The sequence below is a fragment of the Entelurus aequoreus genome, linkage group LG07 (assembly GCF_033978785.1).
Source record: "Entelurus aequoreus isolate RoL-2023_Sb linkage group LG07, RoL_Eaeq_v1.1, whole genome shotgun sequence".
In the NCBI taxonomy this organism is placed as follows: domain Eukaryota; kingdom Metazoa; phylum Chordata; class Actinopteri; order Syngnathiformes; family Syngnathidae; genus Entelurus; species Entelurus aequoreus.
The window spans coordinates 17,943,678-17,953,677 of NC_084737.1; the positions used below are offsets into that span (position 1 = coordinate 17,943,678).

Genomic DNA, 10,000 nt, shown 5'->3' on the forward strand with positions numbered 1-10,000 from the left:
AAACCAGATGCACAAATAAATGTGACATACACACCCCTGAACAACCAGCAGAGGACACTGCAGCCAGAGCGGTCTGGGTCACAGAGCATTATATGCATTATATGCACCAAAACAATACATATCTTTACAGAGAGAACGCATGCTAGCGTACGTTAGCATTGTATTAGCTAATGCTAATTTATCCAGTTAATCTGAAAGACCGCGCTAGCTGCTTATTTTATTTTATCAATGCCCCGATGTAGATACTGATCTATTATCAGTGCAATAGGGGAGTGTGTAGGTCATATTTATTCGTGCATCTGGTTTAAAGTTCCCATCCCCTTGTTCAACCCCTGGGAGGTGAGGGGAGCAGTTGGCAGCAGCGGTGCTGCGCCCGGGAATAATTTTTGGTGATTTAACCCCCAATTCCAACCCTTGATGCTGAGTGCCAAGCAGGGATGTAATGGGGTCCCATTTTTATAGTCTTTGGTATGACTCGGCCGGGGTTTGAACTCACAACCTACCGATCTCAGGGCGGACACTCTAACCACTAGGCCACTGAGTAGGTGGTAGGTCTACACAAAAGCAAAAAAGCGATCCACATATGCAAATTCAATACACGTACAAAATCAAGCATATTCATATTCATATGTTTACTTCTCGGAGGATCAGAGCATCTTTATTATCCTTAATTGTTGACACATGCAACTGGCTCCTGAGTGAAACTGCAATAACAAGCAAAAGACAATGATTTTACCTTAAATGCTTTATATTTTCATGTCTGCGTTATTTGCATAAACAATACATACTTTGTCTTAATAATTTGCATAAACAATGTCTTAATAATTTGCATAAACAATTGTAGAATGACGCAATGACGTTACAAATGAATGTGAGACAAACAGGCAGGTTGTTGAACCCAAATGAACCACTAGATGGCGACAAACGCACATCCACAAGACCGCAGTTAATTCGTCACACAAACGATCTCTGATAACGCACATAAAAAGTTATGCAATCTTGTCGCTTTAGCTTTCTGATCAATTATTTACGTACAGACATTGCTTAATGACGGGTATGAAGGCTAAAAACACAACAAGTTACATCATGCTGTGTTCGTCAACCAGACCCGGAGGTACAGTTTCCCAGCGTGCATTGCAACTTCCACAAAAACTGTCAAAATAAAACACACTGGTACAACTTCCTGTCAAGAAACAGAAAACTCTTTGATTTAAAACGTGTAAAAGTCATTTCACTTTAAGTTTAAGTGACGAACAAAGCTTTTTTGATGCCTTTCTTTGTTTCATTGTTCCTTTGTTTGTGACGTTTGCAAATGTGTCGCTATTGTCATCCCCTCTTCAGAAACATTAGAAAATGTATTATTTTGTGGATTAAAAAAATGCGTTTTATGATTCTAATATTGATGCACACATCTGTGTACAACCACTACATTGGTTACACGTAAATGAATAAGTCTATAGTTAAAAGTCATAAATTAACAAAGCTCATTGACAAAATAATCAAGACATTTCACAAATTGGCAGGTCTGACCGGGAGTCGAACCCTCATAGACCGCATGGCAGACGAATGTTATACCTACCGAGCTAAAATAAATGTCTTCCGTCCCCGAAAGGTATGTAGAAATACAAGTGGCTTCTATAACATTTCTTTCAGGCTACTGTATTAATATTGCGGAACAGAAAAATACATTTATTTTGTCATAGGTTGCTTCCCTGGCCACGAACATTGTCAGTTGCATGCTGAAATAAAACATGTTGTCATAGTTGAATAATTGCTGTTGGCCAAACAAGCAATGATGAAGATGTCAAAGTTGTTAAATTTTGAAGATGTGCAAAGAGGCAACATCCTAATGTCGAACTTCACATCACTACCACCAACTTTTAGGCTCGTGACGTCAGTCAGCATCAACCAATCAGAGCACGCTGCCTTTCATTCAAACGCACACAGCGCTATGACGTGACGTCTCTGAGCCGCACGTCACCTGACGTCTCGGAGCCTCACCGCACCTAGGACGCGTCGCTATGGCAACGCAATCTCTTTATGAACATGTGTCATATGTTTTTTAGCAGTATATTACTAAGTATTTTCTTCTTTTTTTTTCTTTCTTTCTTTTTTTTTTAACTCATATTTTAATCCTTTAATAACATTCAAAATATAATAGTCAGACAAACACATGATTGGGACAAGTTTGGGGGGATTTGGACAAGGGGGCGGGGTCACACAGGTGCAAAGGCATGACGTAATGATAACAACGTGTGAGCAGAGAAGAGTAAATAGGAACACCTTGAAACAAGATGGCTGGTGGCCATATTGTGGAGGGTGATGCAGGTAGATACAGGTGGTACAGGTGTAGAACAGGATTTGCAGGGTGTTCAGGAAATGTAGAATATGCTAATTATTAGTGAATAAAATAATTCCTGCAGTATAACAACAATTTTCTTCAAGTATAAAAGCTATTTTCCTCAAGTAAAAAACTATTTGTGCATGTAAAAAAAAACACAAAAGAAAAACACATGCAAGCAAAACAATTATTGTCTTCAATTAAAAACGATCACAAGAGAAAAACTAATTTCTTAAATTAAAAAATGTTTCTCTAACTAAAAACCGATTCCCGAGTATAAAAAATAAATGATTAAAAAACGATTTGTAAGTAAAAAAAATAAAAATAAATAAAAAAGATAAAATTATAAAAACAATTTTATTCAATAAAAAAAGGATTTACTTTAAAAATTTTTAAAAAAAAAACATGCAAGAATAAATAAAAAATTCAATTAAAAAAAGATTTGCAAGGAAAAAGACAATATCTTCAATTACAAAGCAATTCACAAGTGTGAACAAAATATTACATTTAAAAACGATTCACAAGTACAAAACAAATATTCGATTAAAAAACGATTTGTAAGTTAAAAAAACATTTAAAAAAAAGATTCAGCTATAAAAACGAATTTCTTCAATTAAAATAGGGTTTAGTTTAAAAAAAATAATTCAAGAATAAAAACATATTTTTAATTAAAAAAACGATTTGCAAGTGAAAAGACAATTTCTTTAATTAAAAAACGATTCACAAGTGTAAAAAATATATACCTAATAATATTTCACAGGTTAAAATTAAACAACTTTCTTCAAGTAAAAAAACGATTCGCAAATTTAAAAAAAACATTTTCTTCATGTTAAAACTTTTGGCAGTAATATTCCAGCCTGCATGAGCCACACACCTGCACCTGTAATTTCTACTCCACAACGACAGGTGGTGGTGCTGAGTCAATTTATGGCCATCGGAGCTCCTGTTACATTTGCCACGGTGCGGCACATGAGCCCGTGACGTCATGGCGAAATGGAAAAAAAACATCCTCACTGTATGTTAATTAAAAGTCAGTCTATGTTTTTGTTACGAGTTTTCCTCCTATGAACGGGAATTTAAAACAACGACAGGTTTATTTGAATTTTATTTTGAAATATACAAAATTGAAAACTGTTTTTTTCCGGTGTCGAAGAGCAACACACACATCTAAGAAAAACGTGGATTTGTAGTTCTTTCAAATAACTGAAATTAACATAATTGGTCCACGCAAACGAATGAATTGACAAAAAAAACTGATTAAACGACTTTTAATAGCAACTTCCTGTTCCTTCCTTTATGTCCCTCCTTCCTGGGAGTCCCCATGCAGGGACACGCCCACACGGCCGTCATGGACTTTGTTCTGTGAGCAGCACTTCCTGTCCGAAACGGTCAAGGATGATGTCAACATTTTGCATAGCTTGAAGATGTGTTTAGTGACAATCGTTCATCACACAACTAAACTTATGAAGTTTTAAGCTACATTTACATGTGCACGTGTTGGCTAATATAATTGTTTCACGTGTTTGTTGGACATGCTAGCAAGTTATGTGGTGACGGATGTAACAAACATTATTCCTTTTTTTAAATCATTCTTATTATTATTTATTACTATTTTTAATATAATTATTATTACTGTTGTAATTTTTTTTAAATTATTCATATTATTACTTTTAGTACTATTATAATCATATTATTATTATTGTTATTATAATCATAATTATTATTTATTATAAATATTATTATTATTCATTATTATGAATGTCATTAATATTGTTATAATTATAATAATACAGTTATTTTATTGTTATTATTATAATAATCATTATAATTGAATTATTATTGTAATAATCATTATAATTATTATTGTTATAATCATTATTATTATATGTATATATTTTTTAAACATTATTATTATTCATTATAATGAATGTCATTGTTAATATTGTTATGATTATTATAATAATAATACTATTATTCTATTATTATTATTATAATTATTATATTATTATTATTGTTGTTATTATATCATCATATACCATCCATTTTTTACTGCTTGTCCCTTTTTGGGGTCGCGGGGGGTGCATAACTATTATTACTATTATTATTATTATTATTTATTATTATAAATATTATTATTCGTTATTATAAATGGCATTATTAATATTGTTAAATTATTATTATAAAGGTATCATTTTTATTTTTGTTATTATAATAATAATTGTATTATTATTGTTATTATAATCATTATTATTATTATTGTCATTTGTAATGATACATATTATTATTCATTATCATGAATGTCATTGTTAATATTTTTATAATTATTATTATAATGATACAATTATTTTATTGTTATGATTATAAAAATCATTGTTATTATTATTGTTATTATAATCATCATTATCATTATTATTATTTTACAGATTATAATTATTTATTATTATAAATATTGTTATCATTACTATTATTATTATAATACTATTATTTTTGTTGTTATTATTATAATAAGCATTATTATCATTTTGTGTGCAGCTGGGATAGGCTACAGCACCCCCCGCAACCTCAGAAGGGACAAGCGGTAGAAAATGGATGGATGGATTTTCATTATTCTAATAATTATGTAGGTCAGTGGGACATCCTTTTACCATGACGTCATTACTTACTGTGTGCAATAACAAAAACAACCACTGCATGTCACTATAACGTATTTGAGTCAAGCGTGAGTAGCAAAGTCTATACTATTCTTTGGAGTAAAAAAACCACCCTTTTTTTTGTAATTAGAGCATTGTTTTGTTTGTTTTTTTAACTATTAATCACGTGATTGGGACGATACAAAATAAATAGTTTACTGGGAGTGGGAATCAAATTGAAATCAGAACAAGAGCCGCCATGTTTGCGTTGTCTTTTATTAAGGCCGATTTGTGATGTGATATAAAACTACGTTACCCAGAATTCAACAGTACTTCAGGCGACTGCTTTTCGCCAGAAAACACAACGGATGGAGTGCCAACAGAGAAACTGATGTCAAAATAATGTTGAATAATGTGAATATATAGTAAACATGTAACAGTAAAACATGTTTTAATAATCAAGTGTATCAAAAAAGATTTAAATATATTTTCAGTCGTCAGACGAAGATATATTTTATAAATAATGTACTGTAGGTATGTATAATTGTTTATTTAAACTGTTCTTTTTGCCAGATATGTTTTGGTGAAAAAAACAAAACAAATAAAGAATGAATATAATATAGTCGACTCATTTATCTAAGAAAAATCACTTTTATTAGGCAGATGTCCACAAAGAATCTTTGTATGGCTTTCAACATGTGATGAATCCGTGAGGAGGCAGTGAGACAGGATCAGCTGCTCTCAGGAGGACACACACACACACACACGCACGCACGCACGCACGCACGCACGCACGCACACGCACACGCACACGCACGTCACATGGATCTCCTTAGTGCACCCACACGCACGTGCACGCACATTTCAGAAGAGAAATAAAAGCAGTGGGAGTTGACAACAACTCTAAAAGAGACAAGCGGTAAAAAATGGATGGATGGATGGCACATTTTTACGACACACATTGAGGAAAATCCCGTCAACACGTGACACAACACTGCAGCAATGACGTCATTCATGCGTGACGGCTATCCCAGGACATAAATATATATATATATATATATATATATATATATATATATATATATATATATATATATATATATATATATATATATATATATATATATATATATATATATATATATATATATATATATATATATATATATATATAATATATATATATATATATATATATATATATATATATATATATACATATATATATATATATATATATATATATATATATATATATATATATATATATATATATATATATATATATATATATGTATATATGTATCTGTATATATATGTGTGTGTATATATATATATATATATATATATATATATATATATATATATATATATATATATATATATATATATATATATATATATATATATATATACATATATATATATATATCAATCATCAATCAATCAATGTTTATTTATATAGCCCTAAATCACAAGTGTCTCAAAGGGCTGTATATATAATATTATATTTTCATCAGTGTGTAGTTACACGCATCAAAGGAATAATCGAAACAACCGAACATAAATCAAAGCTTTATTTATAGTCGATTACAATCGTTACATCCATCCATTTTCTACTGCTTGTCCCTCTCGGGGTGGCAGGGGTGGCTTTGCAGGCCTTAACATCCCTATTATATCTACTTGATTCGACTCCCGGGGTGACGATTCGACTCAAAAACCGATTCTCAAGTCAACACCATTCTGACATTGTGTCATTTGGAATAATAATTATGACGAAACTTTGGTTAGAAACGCTTCATCTGGATGTTTGGAGATGGCCATTTTTAAAAATGGATTCTTTTTAAAAAAAAAAAAGAAAAGAAAAAAGTCGAAAAATATGAATAGACTTGAAATGAGAATAAGAATAGCGAATCGATTTTTTTGTCCGCCCCTGATTATTTTTTTCATAGTTTTTCATTTATTTTTGCCGTATGTAAAATCACTTTTTCATATTCACATATATATTTTTAGCCTTTTTAATTATATATATATATATATATATATATATATATATATATATATATATATATATATATATATATATATATATATATATATATATATATATATATATATATATATATATATATATATTCACATATATATGTTTAGCCTTTTTAATTATATATGAAATATATACAGTATATATATATATATATATATATATATATATATATATATATATATATATATATATATACAGTATATATATATATATATATATATATATATATATATATATATATATATATATATATATATATATATATATATATATATATATATATATATATATATATATATATATATATATATATATATATATATATATATATATATATATATAGGCCCCTCCCACCTCCAAGGACCTGCCCCTAACAGGTTGTATGATATATGGATATATAAAGGTTTTAGCGTAAAACATGTTCAAGAAGAATCTAATATGTGTGAGACAAGCTCATTACTCCCCCCTACTGGCCTGGAGATATGTTATATATATGTATATGTGTGTATGTGTATGTGCAGAGTCAGCTGTGATAGGCTCCGGCTTGTGTAGGAGGATTTATGGATTTATGTTTCATATAAAAGCTGGTGTCCTATGATGATAGCACGTGTTTATGATTCATAAAGGCAGCGAGCCTCTCAGCTGATGCAGGACAGAACAAAGCCTGCTTGCAGGAAAATGGACTTTTTGGTGAGCGCCACCTTCGAGAAAAATATTTGTAATGTTTCCAAGAGGAATGATCACGCCAGTCAACCTTTCTTACGCTAATTATGCTTTTTAGGGATGTTTTTAGGATGTTTGTGGTAGGAACACACACAAGCATGAGGGTAACTTGTGTGTGTGTGTGTGTGTGTGTGTGTGTGTGTGTGTGTGTGTGTGTGTGTGTGTGTGTGTGTGTGTGTGTGTGTGTGTGTGTGTGTGTGTGTGTGTGTGTGTGTGTGTGTGTGTGTGTGTGTGACGCACTACGACGTCAACAAAGTAGAAAATGCAATATCGGAAGAGGTTTTGTGTGAATGCTGAAGAGCTCTGGCCTGATCGCGTCAAGTAACAAAAAATATCAGCAAAATGAGCTAAAAAAAAGCTAGCATGCTAACAATAGCCTGCCTACAGTTAGCATTAGTGAAATACCAAAATATATGACACGATAGTGTCTACCTGCTAGATTAACTAAATAAAAAATCTAGCATGCAATTCTAACTGTAGCATGCGTTAAATGCCAAAATATACTACTATGCTATTTATATCTGGAAAATGTGTTAAAAATGTTAGCATACTCACTTTAGCAGGCATCAAGTACCAAAGTATTACACTGGTGTATACCTATAAAATGTGTTAAATAAGCATGCTAACAGGTAGCTGAGGTATATTCCCGCCAAATTAGATTAAAAGGAGCTAGCATGCTAATGTTAACATGCTAAAATGCTAACTATAGCAAGCTTCAAGTACCAAATAATATTACTCTGCAATGTATACCTGAAAAATGTGTTAAAAATGCTCGCATGCTAATGTTACACCTGCCAAATGTGATGGACGGATGGGCAGCGCCTGAGAGCTGCAGCCTGCCACCATGGCCCCCACTCCCTCCCCTCTGTTGCTAGATATCTCGAGATGTACGTTGTAATATGTATATGTGCTTTGCTCCGGAGGTTTTTTTCCCACTCCAGACTGGGCCCCTTTTGGAGCCCAGTCGATTGTATTTTTTTTACTCATCCTTCCCCAGCGTTGACCTTTTTCCCATCTTTTCCAGGGCGCCTTGTGGCGAACCATCAGCGTTCCTGTTCTGTAACCCTGTACACTGTTTTTCTCATTTTGAACGAGTTTGTGCTGAAAAAAAAGTTTTGTTGTACTTGTGCAAAGACAATAAAGACCTACCGTATCTAGTATTAGCTAAAAAATAGCTGGCATGCTAATGTTAGCATGCTAAAATGCTAACTATAATATGTCTCAAGTACCAAAATATATTACTTTGTCATGTATTCCTGAAAAAAATTGTCAAAAATGCTTGCATGCTAATATTAGCATGCATCAAGTACCAAAATATGATACCAGTGTTTACCTATAAAAATTGCTAAAAAAAAAAAAAAAAGCTGCCCTACTAGCATTAGCATGCTAACAGGTAGCATTCATAAAGTATGAAAATATTTGACGCTGAGGTGCCAAATTAGGTTACAAAAAAGCAGGCTATAGTAAATGCTAACCATAGCATGAATCAAGTAACAAAACATATTACTCTGCGATGTATACCTTAAAAAATGTGTTCAAAAGGCGAGCATGCTATCGTTAGCATGTATCTAGTACCAAAATATGAAACTGATGGTTACCTATAGAATTTGGTAAAAAAAAAACAACCTAGCCTACTAGTGTTAGCATGCTAACAGGTAGCATTCTTTAAGTAGGAAAATATTTGACGCTAAGGTGTATTAATGCCAAATTAGGTTAAAAAAAAACTGGCATGCTATAGTTAGCATGTTAAAACTGTAATATGCATCAAGTACCAAAATAAATTACTCTGCAATGAATACATGAAAAATGTTTAAATAATGCCAGCATGCTAACGTTAGCATGCATCAAGTACCAAAATATGATACTGGTGTTTACCTATACTTTTTATTTTTTTAAAAGCTTGCCTGCTGGCATTAGCATGCTAACAGGTAGCATTCATCAAGTATGAAAATGTTAGCCGCTGAAGTGTTTTTCTGCCAAATTAGGTAAAAATAGCTTGCATGCTATGCTAACTATATTATGCATCAAGTACCAAATAACATGACTCTGGGATGTATACCTAAAAATATGTTTTAAAAATGCTAGCATGCTAACGTTAGCATGCATCAAGTACCAAAATATGACATTGGTGTATACCTATGAAATTTGAGGGAAAAAAGTGGCCTACTCACATTAGCATGCTAACAGGTAGCATTCTTTAAGTAGTAAAATATTTGACGCTGAGGTGTATTCATGCCAAATTAGGTAAAAAAAAAGTAG

At 31.8% G+C, this 10,000-nt stretch overlaps 1 protein-coding gene across 1 annotated transcript in view; it reads left to right on the plus strand.

Moving 5' to 3' along the window:
- The first annotated feature begins 7,623 nt into the window (after positions 1-7,623).
- Positions 7,624-10,000, plus strand: part of fgd (faciogenital dysplasia) — a 150,921-nt gene continuing 148,544 nt past the window's right edge. Inside the window, exon 1 of the mRNA XM_062052759.1 lies at positions 7,624-7,708. The gene's annotated coding sequence lies outside the window, so the exon portion shown is untranslated. The remainder of the gene's footprint in view (positions 7,709-10,000) is intronic.